The 14,732-nt window shown below is 49.5% G+C and overlaps 1 pseudogene across 1 annotated transcript in view; it reads right to left on the bottom strand.

Moving 5' to 3' along the window:
- The window catches only part of LOC147914665 (peroxynitrite isomerase THAP4-like), a 52,468-nt pseudogene that overhangs the window by 4,480 nt on the left and 33,256 nt on the right, over nt 1–14,732 (bottom strand). The window lies entirely within an intron of this gene.

The following is a 14,732-nucleotide window of genomic DNA, read 5'->3' as shown; positions in this document are numbered from 1 at the left end:
GGAGGGGTGCTGGCGGGGCTTCATTGTCAGTTCTTGGGAGGTTTTTCCTTCCCCTCCAGAAGTTAAGAAGTGGAAGTTCTGTAACTCCTGTGAAGTTATGTTGTAGGCTGGAGGGGAGGAACCTACTCCAATGCTCACAACACACGCATGTATTTCTATTATTTCAGTGACTGATAGATCATTCAAGCTTCTTTTTCTGTGATGAAAAGGAGAAACTGAATCCATCTCATTGGGCCTCAACTTCTTGGGGTCCTAATACAATGTGTTGGGGGCAGGGGTTGGGTATTGGTGCTTTGGTCAATGCTAGTGTTGGGGAAGAGGGAGAATTCCCCTCCGCCCTTTCCCTTAAGGTTCTTATGGCTGGCCAAATAACTAAAAGACAGGTTAGCAGCAGAAAATAATACCAAGTTTAATAACATGTATACATGGGAGAAACTTGGAAATGAGCAGCTCGTCATTCTGTCTAAGCTGCTTGCTTAAGTATTGTATTGTAGCTAAAGGCATGGAAGGTGTTGGAGGGGTAGTGGTTTGGGAATTCAGAGGGGAAGAAGACAATTCACATGGAGATAGAAATGCAAATGTTTGTCTGACAACTCTTTTCAGGGCAAGCTATAGAGACTGTGGCCAGGGAGAGACAGACATTTTGATAGAATGGGCTTGTAGGTGCCTTTCCTATTGCAACATCTATTTTATATTATATTACAGCCATCATATGATATTGGCTCTTTCCTGAAACAGGTCTTCCATGTTAAATTCTCTAGGCAGTTTTGGAGGGGAAACTCAAATGTTCTTCCTGAGTGTTCTGAGTCTTTATTGTCTTCAGCTCGAAATAATCCACATACCACAGAGGTGCATCTTGGGGTCGCCTGCGCTGAGCACCATCACTAGCATGCTTTTGCTCCAGAGGAGACAGTTCATTAATTTCTGCTGGCAGGATATTTTGGAATTTTGTAAGTTGCCTTGAAAGCATTTGTACACGGGCTCTCTTTTTCTTGCCACAGCAATTTTAGTTCCCTCATTCCTTGTAAGGAGTGATTTGCTTTCAAGTATCCCTGCATCTGTCAAGGAAGACTTTCATTTGGTTTAATTCCACCTGTCATTGAGGATGGCATTGTTTTTGCCTCCTTTTTCTTTTCCTGGCAGCTGCAACATGTTTACTGAAATCTCAGATTGGGAACTGTACGGTAGACATGTAGGCAATATTTCAATGGTTTGTGTCATCTGGCCACTTATATGTGTTAAGTGGCTGGAGGAAACAGTAGCCCTGACTCCCAAAGGAGCATCTTCAGCAGATGTATTTCTTGTGAAGTTTGTTTAAAAAAGAAAAAGATTCGGACAGTGTTGTACTGTTTGCTGGGGGCACATGGTGGGGGAGGAATAGAATTATTTACTTCTCCACCTGTTCTCAGGTTATTACTGCTTGCATACCTACGACTATTCCCAGGAGAGACTTGGGTAAGGTAGAAAACAGTTTAATGTCAGTCATATTACCTTACATGTGAAAGTCATCATGTTCAAGTTAGGAGTAGGCATATGATGAGTGGTAATGGGACACTGAAGGCTGCTTCAAAGTAGAAAAGGTGTTGGCACTTGAAGGTCTCTATTGATGCTGATAAGAACATGTATGGTATTTGCAGGATGTGGTGGGGAGCTTTCTTTCTAACATGATGCTGTAAGTCCTTTTAGGGCTGATTAATGGACCAGCCTCCCCTGGCCCCTGCGGTTCTTACAGATTCGGCCTTCCTTGCCCAAGGGTTAGGCTGTTCCTGGTTGTTTTTATAGTCATCCATTCATTAAGCTGCATTTCTTATCAAGTACAAGGTGTGTGTCATGCATTATTCTAGACCCTGGGGCCAGAGAAGAGAACACAAAAAGGATGCCCTCGGTGACATTCTGGATGTGACACCAATAGTGTGGCTCATGTGGGAGAGTGATGTCTGCCAGGCTGGATGGGGGTGGAGTTGTACCCAGCAGGGCCAGGAAAGGTCTTACCACAGAGGTAGGTTTTGAACAAGGCCCTAAAGCAGTGCGGGAGGAAGGGCAAGTGGCCTGCTCTGGGAGCAGCAAGGAGGCCTGTGTGGCCAGGGCACAGCTGGTGAGGGCAGCAGGAGCTGAAGGCAGAGTGGTGACTTGGGCCCAATCATGGGGCCTTGTTGTTCATAGTGAGGACTCGGGCATTTATTTATTCTGAATGAGATGTTGACCCTTTGGATGTTTTGAGAGGACGAGTAACATGGCCAGGCATATGTTTAGCAGACTCCATCTGGCTGCTCTGCTGAGAATATACCACAGAGGGGCCAGGGCAGAGGGCAGGAGACCAGTTAGGAGGCTATTGCAAGAAGCCAGGCAAGAGGACTTGGAGGCTTAGGGTGGGGAGAGGAGGTTGAATTCTGGGTGTGTTTGGATGTCGAGACAGTAGGACCATGTACAGATGGGAAGAGGTGAGGGGTGGGGCTGGGGCGGGAGGACTTGAAGTCAGTGCTGAGTTTATGGCCTGAGCCAAGAAATAAGAAACTCAGCTGGGGAGACTTGGGGAGGTCCTCCTTGGTGGGGAGATGTTCGGAGTTTGGTTTTGGCTGAGTTGACTGTGAGATTTATATTTTGTCTGTGGCTCTTTTCCACGAGAGAGCAGAGAATGGCCGCCTGGAATCCGTCGTATGAAATCCCTGTGCCCCTCCCAGGCTCTCTCCTGGCACAGACATCCTACGGGAAGGTCTTGGAGTGGAGGTTCCTCTGTGCAAACTTTCTTGGGTGTTCTGGCCTGTCAGCTATGCCCCTCTCTGGGTTTGTCACCTTGAAAAGATTTACTCACTTAGTTGAGCCTCAGGTATTCAAAAGTTAATGTAATCAGTGGGCTTGAAAAGCAGTATAAAATATTTCCAAAGAGGCAAGAAATAGGCAAATTTCAGAAAAAATAAAAGATTCTACTATTACATTGAATGTGTTAAAAGTTCTTGTTTCCCTTTCTGCCTCCCCTGAGCGTGTGTAGTCATATTGTTAGTTCTGTTCTTTTCTTTGGGATTCAGTGTTTTCAAATGGAATTCCAGTGCTTACACTTGAACAGCAAGTGTTAACTATGATTAATTGTTTATAAAACAGGGTCTTGCCATGGAAATAACAATTAACATTATTTTCTGAAAGTAATAAATACATATGGCTTTTCTTGTTGAACTAGAAAAATGCATTACAACTTTCTTCCCTCCTGTCCACGTAAACTGTAGGTTCGTGTGAATTTGCAGGATTCTTCAAACACTGGGTTGTGCCATTTACATGATCACTGAGGTCCAAAGCAACGTGACTGGGAGCAGAGGCCTGGGGTCAGGGTCTCTAAGCTAAGCCCCCCTTGAGCCTGCACAGGGAAGTACTTGAGGGCCCACACATTCTTCCTGGGTGTCCTCCCTGCCCATACCCACTGCAGAAGGAGCCTTTCTGCTGAGAGAAGCTACAGAGCCCTGGAAAGCTGGGAAGGCACCTCCACAGGGGCTGGGGGGTGCAGCCCTTCCTGAGGTTGTCCCTGTGCTCCTCTTTGGCCTGTGTCCACACGTAGGGTGGAGTTTTGCACCCACAGTGTAGGTGCCCACATAGTGTGATGTGTGCACATTGAAAAAGTCTGTGAATGTCAGGAGATCTGTGTCTGGATTAGGGTTTATGAATTTAGGGTTCATTTGAGTCACAACCTTAAACTGCATCCTGTAGAGAGTCTCCTCACTTGTGAGAGTGGAAGCTGAGAGAATGAGCCCTTCTCTTCCTCCCCAGGCAGAGGAGGGTGTGTGAGATCCCAGAGTCCATTCCTGTGGCTGCTCAGGTATCCCCACCCTTCTGCACCAGGGACTGACCCACTCCAGGGCTTCTGTCTCCACCAGGAGACTTTAGAATGTGTTTAACTTTCTGCATGTGGCTTTCCCTCTGTCCTGTGGGAAGCAGGCTGCTTATCTGTGCTGATCCCGATATTTGTGTTTCTTTCCTTTGGATTCCTGTACCGCTTGAACACTGCCGCCCTGTGCTTCTGGCTTCCCTTGGCTCTTTGTAATTTTATTTTCTGTATGAGAAATAAGACTTTGAGTTTCTTGGGCTTAAAAATGTGAATTGATGGAGAGATACAATGTCAGTAAGCGAAGAAAATTGTGGAACTAAATAGAATTTTTGTTCTTTTTAGGCAAGAGAATCTCAAGATGTGAAATGAATGTGTTGAAGTTTTCAGGTTCAGTTTGCATTTTTACATTAGTGTTTGCGTGTGTGTGTCCCTAGAGAATATAGAGATTTTAAAAAGCTAAAGCAATGGAATTTCTATTTTAATTGATGTGAAGAAAACTAATCAAACTAATCCTACTATGTTTAAGGAGCTAAACCCAAACCCCTATGGCATTATAATATGCCACTGTTTCCGGAAAACACTGCCTGTGTGAGACACAGGACAGTGGAAGGACAAACTAGGATGCAGTTTGTCCTTTTAGTTAGAGAGAGATATGCAAATTTCATTTGTTATGATTTACTCTTTTGTAACCGTTAGTGTGCTAAAGGAATTAAATCTTAGATTGGTTTCCTATGTACAAAAGTTATAATTAAAGAAAACTATTAAATGGGAAAACATGGTATGTGTAAATTTCTCTGTTTATATTAGATAAATCTGTAAAATAGAAAACTCTAACCTCAGAAGAGTCACTGCCAACATTTCTGGGTCCCCTCCAGCGCTGTTACTCCAGCCACCCCCAGTGCACAGTTCTGATCGTTCTTGAGCTTCTGTTAGTGTTTCTTTATATAAAAACAAGCCATTGCGAATGCATGCTTTTCTTTGCATGTTTGTCCTTGTAATGAGCAGTCAGACTCCGCACTTTTTGATGTGTGCTGACAGCTGACGCCTCTCCTCTCCCTCTTCCTCTCGTGTCCACACCTGGAGAAGCTGAAGAGCAAGTCCAGAGTCTCCCTTCTCTGGCATTGGCTTCGGATCCAACCACACAATCCCTGTCTGTGTGCAGAACTCTTGCCCTGGTCTCACCCCTGGCAAAGATTTCTTGCTTTGACCAAACTTTAGTCAGGATCCTGAACCTTCTCCTAGGTTTGTCTGTGCACTTCCTTGTAAAATCCAGTTTTAGTAAGAACCTTGCTAAGTCAGTTTAAGCAGAACCCACACCCGTAGATCTGATCACACTCGAGATCTTCTTGGGCTCCTCCACGTCCCCCCGCATCCCTCAGGTGGTGTCTGATCACTCTGGACTGTCTTCGGTAAGAATCCTGTTAGGTCAGGTTAGCCAGAAACCCCAACACTTGTTTTTTCTCTTAGTAATTTTCCATCTCCTGACCCCCACCATGCTGCCTGGCCGTGAATGCTCACTTACCCATGCTTCATTCAGAGTCGAGCCCAATCTCACTTCTTCCCTGCTGTGAATCCCATCACAGTGGTCTCTACATATTGCAGTGGTTCTGAATAAAATATGCCTTACCATTTTTGACAAGTGTCATTGAATATTTTTTCTTTAAAACCTCCAACCACGATAAAAACCCAGGCCTGGCTTCTTTCCTTGCTCCCTCAAGCCATTTCAGAGCTGCTTGTGATTTTGGCCCTGCTCTCCTCAGAGACGTCTATTATGTGAGTCATAAGACTTTTGCTAACTTCTGTGTGTGTGTGGAGGGGGGCACACACCAGCATCAGTCTCTCCATGGCAACCACAGCACTTGCCAGTGAGCAGTCATATTTTGAAAGGAATCTCTTTCTCTGGGCGGTAGGTCTCAACAGTGAGTTCAAAATATTCAGTGAACGATGTACTAAACAGATGTGCTGTCATCCAGGCTTTGTTGTTCCATTTGAGCATTGACTCTAAGTTAAAGTCACCAGATGCATTACCCCTAACAAGAGAGCGAGCCTGTACAAAGGCCCGGGGCGGGTGGATTGGAGGGGGAGGGGAGAGAACAGGATCAGTTAGAGGAACCAGAGGTCAGAGTGTGAGAGAGGATTTGGAGAAGGGGCCAGAGCAGTCCGTAACAGCACAGCAGCCAGGTCAAGTCCCTGTGCACCATATCTGGGAGTCAGGATCTTCTAATTGCAGTCAGTGGGGGAGCCCCACTTCTGGTTGGATCCCTGGGGGACAAGAAGGCAGTGTCTTACCACGTCTGTCTGTCCACAGCTACCAGACCCTGGCGAGGGAGTGTGAAGCACTGATGCAGGAGTACCTGCACCTGCTGCAGATCGTGGAGATGAGAAGACAGTGGCCAAACAGCTACGGCCGCAGATCGAGGATGGGGAGATCAATATCGAGCGGCTGAGGGCAGAGGTGACTGCTGGATAGGGGTGCAGAGGAGGGTGGCCAGGGTGCCCAGGGCACAAACCCAATACCTCACACTCCAGGCTTCTGCAGGATCGGGGGGGCACATGACCGGCAGGGGGGACCAACTTCCAGCCACAGCTAGGCCAGCCTCCATACTTAAATTTAGTGATGCTGGCAGAGTGGGAAGGGCCTTAGTCAGATCTGAGTTCAGATGTGCCACTTGACAGTTGCAACTTGAAGGCGCCGCCCCCATCCTCTATGCGTCTGTTCCTTCATCTATAAAACAGCCTTTTTATACTTGCCTGACAAGGGTGTGAGGATTGAGTGAGGTTACTTATGGGCGAGTTTTCAGTTACTCTGCTGATGACCACATTGTCTAAGCATTCCCACATTATCAGCTGAAGAGTCCGGGGACACAGAGTCACTGGTAGGTCATCATAGTGTGGGCTCCTGGCTCAGTTCCAAGCAGTCGTTCTCTCTGCCTGTCATAAGGGCTCCTACAGAGGCTCACCTGTTCCAGGCTCATTGGTCTGGAGGCCATGCTGTTGTTAGGTTAAGCCTTCTAGAACTTCACTACTCAAAATGTGGTCCATGAAGCAAGAGCGTGTTATAAATGCAGAATCTCAGGCGCTGCCCCGACCTCCAGAATCAGAATCTGCACTTTCACAACATCCCAGTTGATTGCCATTTACATTAAAGCTTGGGAGGCTCTGGCTTTGTGTCCCTTAGATGCCCATCTCCAGCTGTCTACCCCAGCACCAAATGATCTGATTGCCTCTCCCCACTCATCTCACCAGTGCTCACCAGATGCTCAGAGCCATTTGGCCACGTCACACGAGGACCGTGGACTCTGAGCTGAGGATGGAAAAAATGGAAACATAGATTCTAACCAGGGTCGACTGCATGATTTGTAGGGCCTGAGGCAAGGGAAAAATGCAAGGCTCTGGGTGGAGTCGGGGAAGTCGACCTCCCCTTCTCACAGCCCACCAACCCACCCATGGCAGACAGGCGACCCCCCAATTTCAACCTCCAACCTCCTCTAACCTCTGTGCCATGATACACTTGGTACCTAGATGAGGGGTGGGCAAGATGCCCATGCTGAGTCACCCACCTAGTGCCCAGGCATGGTCTCCTTGCCCTGCCCTGAGACACCATGGGGAGTGCACTGCACCCACTCTTACTGCACCTACACCGAGGCTCCTGAAGAGGGTTGAGGGTGACTCACGGAGGGATGTGAGTTTTCCTTGCTGACTAGACCCATTTGCTCCCAGACAGAGGGTAGAGGAGATCATGGGTTCTGGGGTGCCAACATGTGTGGAGCGAGTAGCTGAGAGAACATCCCAGGGAGGCAGCAGGAGGCAGGAACACATATGGTCTGAGGCTCCAAGCCCCTGGGGTGTGCTCCATTGTTCCGTCAGATGTTACTCGTGAAAACTAATTAAAAGAGAAATGGTTAAGAACTTCAAGGTTGCAACTGCGGAACTTGAAGCCCCAAGCATGGGGCCTTCTGAGCATAGGACCCCATCACACGCCCTTGAAGCCAGCTCTGCCTGGAATGTTCAGAGATCTGAAGTTGCCAATTCCACCTTATGGTGCCACTGCCAAGCTCTGAACTGATGGTCACATCAGCTCAGAACTTGAGGTTGAACAAAAGTTTCAGATTCCACATACCTCCTCTACCCTGCACCAGGCACTGTCAGACATGCTTCCTTAGTCAGTCCCCATAGCTATAATCATAGGATTGAACGAGGAAGGGGGCTAAGAGAACTCAAGTCACCTGTCCAAGCTCACACAGCTGGGAGGTGGCAGAGCCAGAACTAGAACCCATGTCTCCATGTCTACTTGCTAGTCTTCCCACTCTACTAGTAGCCTCTTCCCATGTCGCCCCTGGGATGGGGGCTTGTCCCGAGTCTAAACCATACGATTCATTCTGAGATCTATCCTAGCCCTACACATATCCCTGAAACCAAGCTGAGTCCTTGCTAGGGACCAGGGAATAGGTCTAGGGACCAGCACCACGTTAGTGGCTTCATAATCAAGGGTGTCGGGTGTCATTCATTCACTCACTCACTCGTTCACTAACTGCCTAAGATCAGCTGACCACTGCCTCATCCTCTTCCCCAGGCTCCTCTTCCCTCATCACTTGGGGCTCCAGCCAGTGCTCCCTGGTCATGAGCTGTGCACATCTTGGCCTTTGCACATGCTGGGGCTTCTGTTTGGAGTGCCCCTGCCACCCCCACGCTTCCCTGCCTGGTGGGATCCTACCAAGCTCGAATGCCTCCTCCTGGGGACTCTCATCCCAGAATGTTCTTCTTGCCCCCTGCTCCCACAGCTTTCCCACCCTCAGCATGCCATGTCAGAGCCAGGTCCTTGGGTGTCTGTCCCCAACCCGGCCTGGTGAGACCTCCTTGAAAGCAGGGGTGTCCTTTATCACTCTGTTCCTTCTGACTCACACATAGTAGCTACTCTGTAAGGGCTTGATGAATGAATGGGCATCAGGCTCTGTGGTAGGCAGTAAGAGATGGAAGTTTCTACCCTTAAGGTCTGATTGGGGTAGAGTGTGATTGGTGCCATAATAGAGCTTGCAGTGTGAACCCAGCTAGAAAATGAGTCATTTTATGGCCAAAGAGAGTGTGGGTTCATGTCGCATATGACCTTGAAAGGTTTCAGGGGTTGGTAGGCCAGAGAAGGGGTGGGTGCAAAAGGCAGGGCCCTCTCTGGTGCTGGGGAGCACAAAACTGGTCAGTTTTGAGTGAAAGTGTGTGTGTGTGTGTGTGTGCGTTTGTCAGTGTGGCAGCAGAGGCCTGTTTGGTGGGAATTTGGAGCAACGTTTCCAACTAAGTGCATTACTCTCCAGGGCAAAGGATTTCTTTAAGACTGAAAGATCAGCTTAGTAAAGCCTTCTGGCTGTAGTCTCTCTGTCTCTCACTCTCTCTCACTCTCACTCACTCTCACACACACACATACACATCCTGCAGGGCAGAGGGCACCTGTGTGTTCTGGAGGGGCTCCAGGAAGGTGAAACAGCACATTTCCCAGGAAGTAGGCCATCAGGTAGGCAGGAGGCACTGAGAAGCCAAGTAAGTGATAAGTGACGCCCGTGACAAAGATAGAGTGTCTTAGAACGTCAGAGCTGGGAGGGATCTGAGAACTCTGAGGTCCACAAAGAGGAAGGGACTTATCCATGGTCACTCCAAGGTCACTTGTAATGCTAGAATCCAGGCTTAACCTTGCGTCTCCTGGCTGCGGATCCTTGGCCTGTGCCTGCCCCAAAATTTATTCCTTCCTTGCTGGGGAGACGAGCCAGATAAAAGGTGCATGTTCGGGATCCACTGTGTCACCTGGATGGCCTCAAGCTCTCATGGTCCACCTGATAGCCAGAAAAATTCCTCAAGCCCCATCCCACTTATTCCTGAGGATTTTCAGTGTCTTCCATTTTCATGGCCACGTCTGGCTTCCAATTCTGCTCTCCTGGCTTCTTGTATCACTTCTCACAGTGGCTGTCTTCACTCAGTCTTGACTGCTCCTTACCCCCTTGTGGTCGCTCCATGTGTCCATCAGGTGGAGCTAGATTCTGCTGCAATTACAAACAGCCCCCAAGTCTCAGTGGCTTAAAACAACAAAGATTGCTTTTTCTCTCACACTGTGTGTCCATTGTGGGTTCCGCTCCACAACATTCTCACTCAGAGTCAGGGTCACAGGCTGATGGGTCTCCCACAATCAGGAAATTCACCAGTCCCATGGCAGGGGAAGCAACGTGGCAAATGGTGCCTGACAGCACTGCTCACATTTCATGGGACAAAGCGAGTCACATGAACACACTCAACTTCAGGGGCTTGGGAAGTACAGTCCTGCCCTGTCCCAGGAGGAGAATCAGAGTATCCAGGAAAGACGTAATGACACTCAACTGGCTCCTCTTTCAGTCCCCAAGCCCCTGACACCAGCCAAGTATAGACCAGACTTTCTGAAAGGCTTAGATACAGTAGAAGGGGTTTCCAGTACTGAAACAGAAAATGGCTTAAAGGTGAATAGAAGACATCCTTGCCCTTCTGTCACTCAGCCTTTCCTGCTACACGGATTTCTTGCTGACCTCCTCTCCTCACGCTGACCTCTCTCCACATGCTTCCAATGCCATTTTGTTGGTGGTGGGGTGTTCATAATCCCTTTATCTGCCAAGACCCTCGCCCCCGTCCAGTGATGTGTTGGAGCTGGCTTATACCAATTTGCAAGTTTGGTGTAATTTTCAAGAATCTTTCAAGATTGTTATTCGCCCTTTGGTAGCTTAAAATGGGCCAAGGTTGGAATGTTTACACCATGGAAATCGGCCAGTGCTACCAGTCAGAGTTTTTTTTTCAGAGAGCTGGTCGTTAATCCTTTACCAATATACCCTTGTCTACACTTTCTTCAGGACCAGCTAAATACTTTGCTGGGTCCAGTGCAAAATGAAAATGCAAGGCTCTTAAGAATTTCAAGGCAACAACAGCAGAGCCTGAAACCAGGCATTAGGCCCTTCTAAGCGGGCTGTGCACAGGTCACACATCAAGAACGTTGGCCCTGTCCAATGCTCCATCCCTGGAGCCTCCACCCGCAGCCATGTCTCCCTAGAGGTAATGGGAGAGCATACCCAAACAAAAGTCTGCACAAAATTTATTAAGCAAAACTATCCAGCTCTGCTTAGTCTCTTCTTTTCCATCTAAACAGCCCTCTTGGGCCTCATCTTTTGTAACCAAAAAGCTCCAAGGACCATCTAAAACAAAGGGAGCATCCGCCTCTGAGAAGAATCCTCCCCTCCTCTAGAATCCTCAGTTTGGCACCATTTCATTGTTTTAATAGCTATTTTTCTCCCATTTATGATTGGAAGTAAGTTGGGATGGCTCAGGCAGCTCTAAAGGGCAGGGTAGGAGTTTAGAGATGGTGGTGATATTTTCCTGACTTGGTAGCACTCAGAATTCTGCAAGCCTAACTCTGCAAGAAACTGCAGAGATCTTTAGTTCAGGGTTTAAGGTAAAACTGTAGCCATGGAATCAGGTTTGCAAACCAACTTTGACATGGAGAGGGCCGCCTTGACCCCTCCCCAGGCAGCCCCTCTGCAGGGCCCACTCTGTGCCTTGAGTCCTGTTTCCCATGTTCCTCCTGCCATCCCCACCCCTGCTGCCCTGCACTCAACACCCTGTCGTACTCTGCATCTTTGTTCACATCATCCCCTCTGCTCCAATTCCTTCCATTCTATAACACACCTGTTGGGCTCCTTTTATTGTTTGTGAGGAAGATCAGCCCTGAGCTAAAATCCATGCCAATCCTCCTCTTTTTGCTGAGGAAGACTGGCCCTCGGTTAACATCTGTGCCCATGTTCCTCCAATTTTATATGGGATGACACCACAGCATGGCCTGACATGAGGTGCATGGGTGCAGGCCTGGGATCCAAACCCGGGCCGCCATCAGCGGAACTCATGCACGTAACTGCTACACCACGGGGCCAGTGCAGTTGGGCTCTTGTTTTGTCCTGCAGAACCTCTGGGTAGCGCTTGTGGCTTCCATGGTGAAACCCTCCCACTGCAGTAGGTGTGCACCTTGTTGGAGTATAAGTTACCTCTGTGGGTATCTGACCCTCTTCTTAGGCTGGAAGCTCCTCCAGGGAAGGGATCTGACTTATCCACCTCTGGCTGTGTCTCACCCATGCCCAGCATGGTGCCCACCACAGAGACTCCATCAGGACATGCTGACAGGATTGGCACAAAGGGATACAGAGATGGGCATCTCTTAGGCTTGGAAGAGGCCAGAGGGAATGGAGGAAGGAGAGAGAACTGAGTTGTGTGGCAGCTGTTTGAAAAGCAAGAAGTACAGAGATCTTTAGCAAAACTTTGCTAACAAAAGAGAGAAAACCCAGGACTAATTCCTCCACCAATGACTGCACTGACTAAATGCATTCTGGATTAAAGACACTGTCTCCAGAGAGGGGACTGGGGTGTGGCAGGAGCCGATGAGCAGTGCTGCTAAGGAGTGTGACAAATGAGGGTTTGCCTCTGATGGGCCAAGAGGTCAGACTGTGGGGTGGAAAGTGGGCAGGGCTCAGCTGAGACGCCAGGCATTGACCCAGGTTGGGCAGACAGAGCTGGACTCTAGCTGGCGAGTTGGGGTGTAAGCCAAAGTCCAAACTCTCCATGGACATCGTTGACAAGGGTCAGCTGAGCAGGCCCTGATGTCAGCCAAGCAAACCCAGATCCAAAGCAAATGCATCCCCAGAAGGGACCTGCAGGGTAAGGGAAAGGCAGCCTCTGCGATCTCAGTGGGGCTGGGGCTCCTGCCACCATCCTGACACTGGCTCATAGCAGGGTTGGGCCTTGGCCCAAGGCTTCTGCAGGGTCCCCAGGCTCACAGCTCTCCAGAGCTTTGCCCACCCGGCCCGATCCTTAAATCAGACTCCCAGACTGCCAGTGTTGCCTGTGCAGGGAGCAGAGAGCCTGACCTGACTGCATCTGGTTTTTGCTCTGGTCCCTGGGGAGTAGATGTCTTGTAGATGTCTCTGAGAAGAGTGCCATCAGTTTTACATACAGACTACTGTTACACACACACACACCCCACCATCCTAAAGAGGAAAGGATACAACGTGCAAATCCCAGAACTGGCAAAGAGAGCAGACTGGCATGGGGGTGATGACATGAGGGCAGTGAGGGTGCTGACTGGGCATCCACGTGTCTCTGAGCTCTCCACAAGCCCGTGTGTGTGAATCCCTTAGCTCTTTAGAGTTCAGATCCAAGAACAGCCATTTTTTCATGTGCCAATTTTCTCAGAGAATCGAAAAAATAGAAAAGCCTGCATCGGCAATGAATATTACTCCATTAGATATTTTCAGCCACTCTTCAAGCACAGGCCGGGGTAGTTTTAGCAACCCAAAAGTAGAGAGCGAGTAACTGTCCCATTTTGCTTTCAAAGTGCTCCATTCGCTCAATTGTCAGAGCCCATTCATCCTGCGGTTCAGCAAGTGGCCTTGAGGGGACAAAGCCACGTGCCCTGAAAAGGGAGCCAAGCTGGCTCTGTGGCATGTTTGTGATTTCCTGAGCTACTATCTTTGGACGTCTGCCACACAGCTCAGGGGTGTCTCTGCACCCATTCAGCACCTTCCACTCCTGCTCTTGTTGTACTGAGGGAGTGAGACCCCCGGGTGGGGGTTTGCCCTCAGGGCACAAACTGCTGGGAGAGGGGACAGCCCCCTGTGACACATCCCCGAGGAGGACAACACCAGGGGCCTCCAACAGTCAAAGTTCTGGGTCATCACAGAGGAGGGAGCAGAGAGCACACGTGGACAATGGGACCAGGGAGGGGCATCTGATGTGGCAGAGAAAGAGAGAGACAACTGCAGGGAGAGGGGGACAGGCTCCTAGGTTGGGGCTGCCCTGACTCCTGGGGGTTTCACACTTTCTCTCTGGGCCTGTTTTCCTGTCCACAAATGGGGTACATGACATAGTCCCTTTGGCTTCCCCTCTGTCTTTCAGCTCAAACCCCAGACACATTGGGGAGGTTCCGAGGTCTCCAGGGTGGTGGGAGCTGAGGGTGTTGAGCAGGGGCAGAGGAGGAACAGTTGGGAGGGGAGGGGGCTGCAGGAAGTAGCAGACGTCTCTCTGGCATCCTTACAGCTCATCCTGGGAGAGGAGACCCGTGCTGTGTTCTGGAGCTGGCTGGCTGGGGAGCATGGGTGGGGAAGAGGGTGCTGGGAGGGGAGCCATGGAAAATGTGGCTGCCAGGGGTGCTCAGAGGGCCATTGCCCAGCCTGGTGCTAAGCTGCCAGTGAGAAGGCATGTTCCCCAGGGCTCTTTAGGTGGTGACAGGGCAGGTGTTTGGGAGATTCTGGGTGTTTTTGCTTTTCTAAGTTCTCCCCCAAAAGGCGGTGGTGGAGAGCTAGCATTTACTGAGCTCCTTTCTGCACCAGGCCCTCAAATTGTCCCACTACTTGCACGGGTGACCTCATTTCACCTTCATATTTTACAGGAAAGACCTGAGGTTCAGAGATGTTAGGCATCTTGTTGGAGGTCACACAGCTGAGAAGCAGCATAAGGCAGATTTGAGCCTGCTCTGTGTGGGTCTAAAGCCCTAGCTCTTTTCACATCATCAGTGGCATTTCCTCTGAATTTTCCAGAGACCTGAGATCCTCTAAGACCCCTCAGGGTCATCCCAGCAGATGGGCACTGAGGGTGCAAGGAAGGCTGGCAGCGAGAGCAGCTCCCGTCCTCTGCCAGCTTCCGGGGCGTGTGACCCATGTTTAGAAAAGCCTGTGTTTGGTGTAGAGCTCTGTTGTCACCGTCTTGAAATTTTGTCATTTTTTAACAAGGGGTCCTGCGTATTTGCTCTGCACTGGGCCCCACAAGTTACATAGTCCATCCTGCTGATGGGGTTTTCACATAAGGTGTCACTTGAGAAAGGCGTTTGCTGCTAGAGTCCCACGGATGGTGGCAGCCCCTGCCCTCTTCCTGG

This window comes from Ceratotherium simum, chromosome 18, assembly GCF_057802395.1.
Source record: "Ceratotherium simum simum isolate JZ-2026a chromosome 18, ASM5780239v1, whole genome shotgun sequence".
NCBI classification, from domain to species: Eukaryota; Metazoa; Chordata; class Mammalia; order Perissodactyla; family Rhinocerotidae; genus Ceratotherium; species Ceratotherium simum.
Note: the sequence above shows the minus strand (reverse complement) of the source record. Positions and strands in the feature narration are given on the sequence as shown.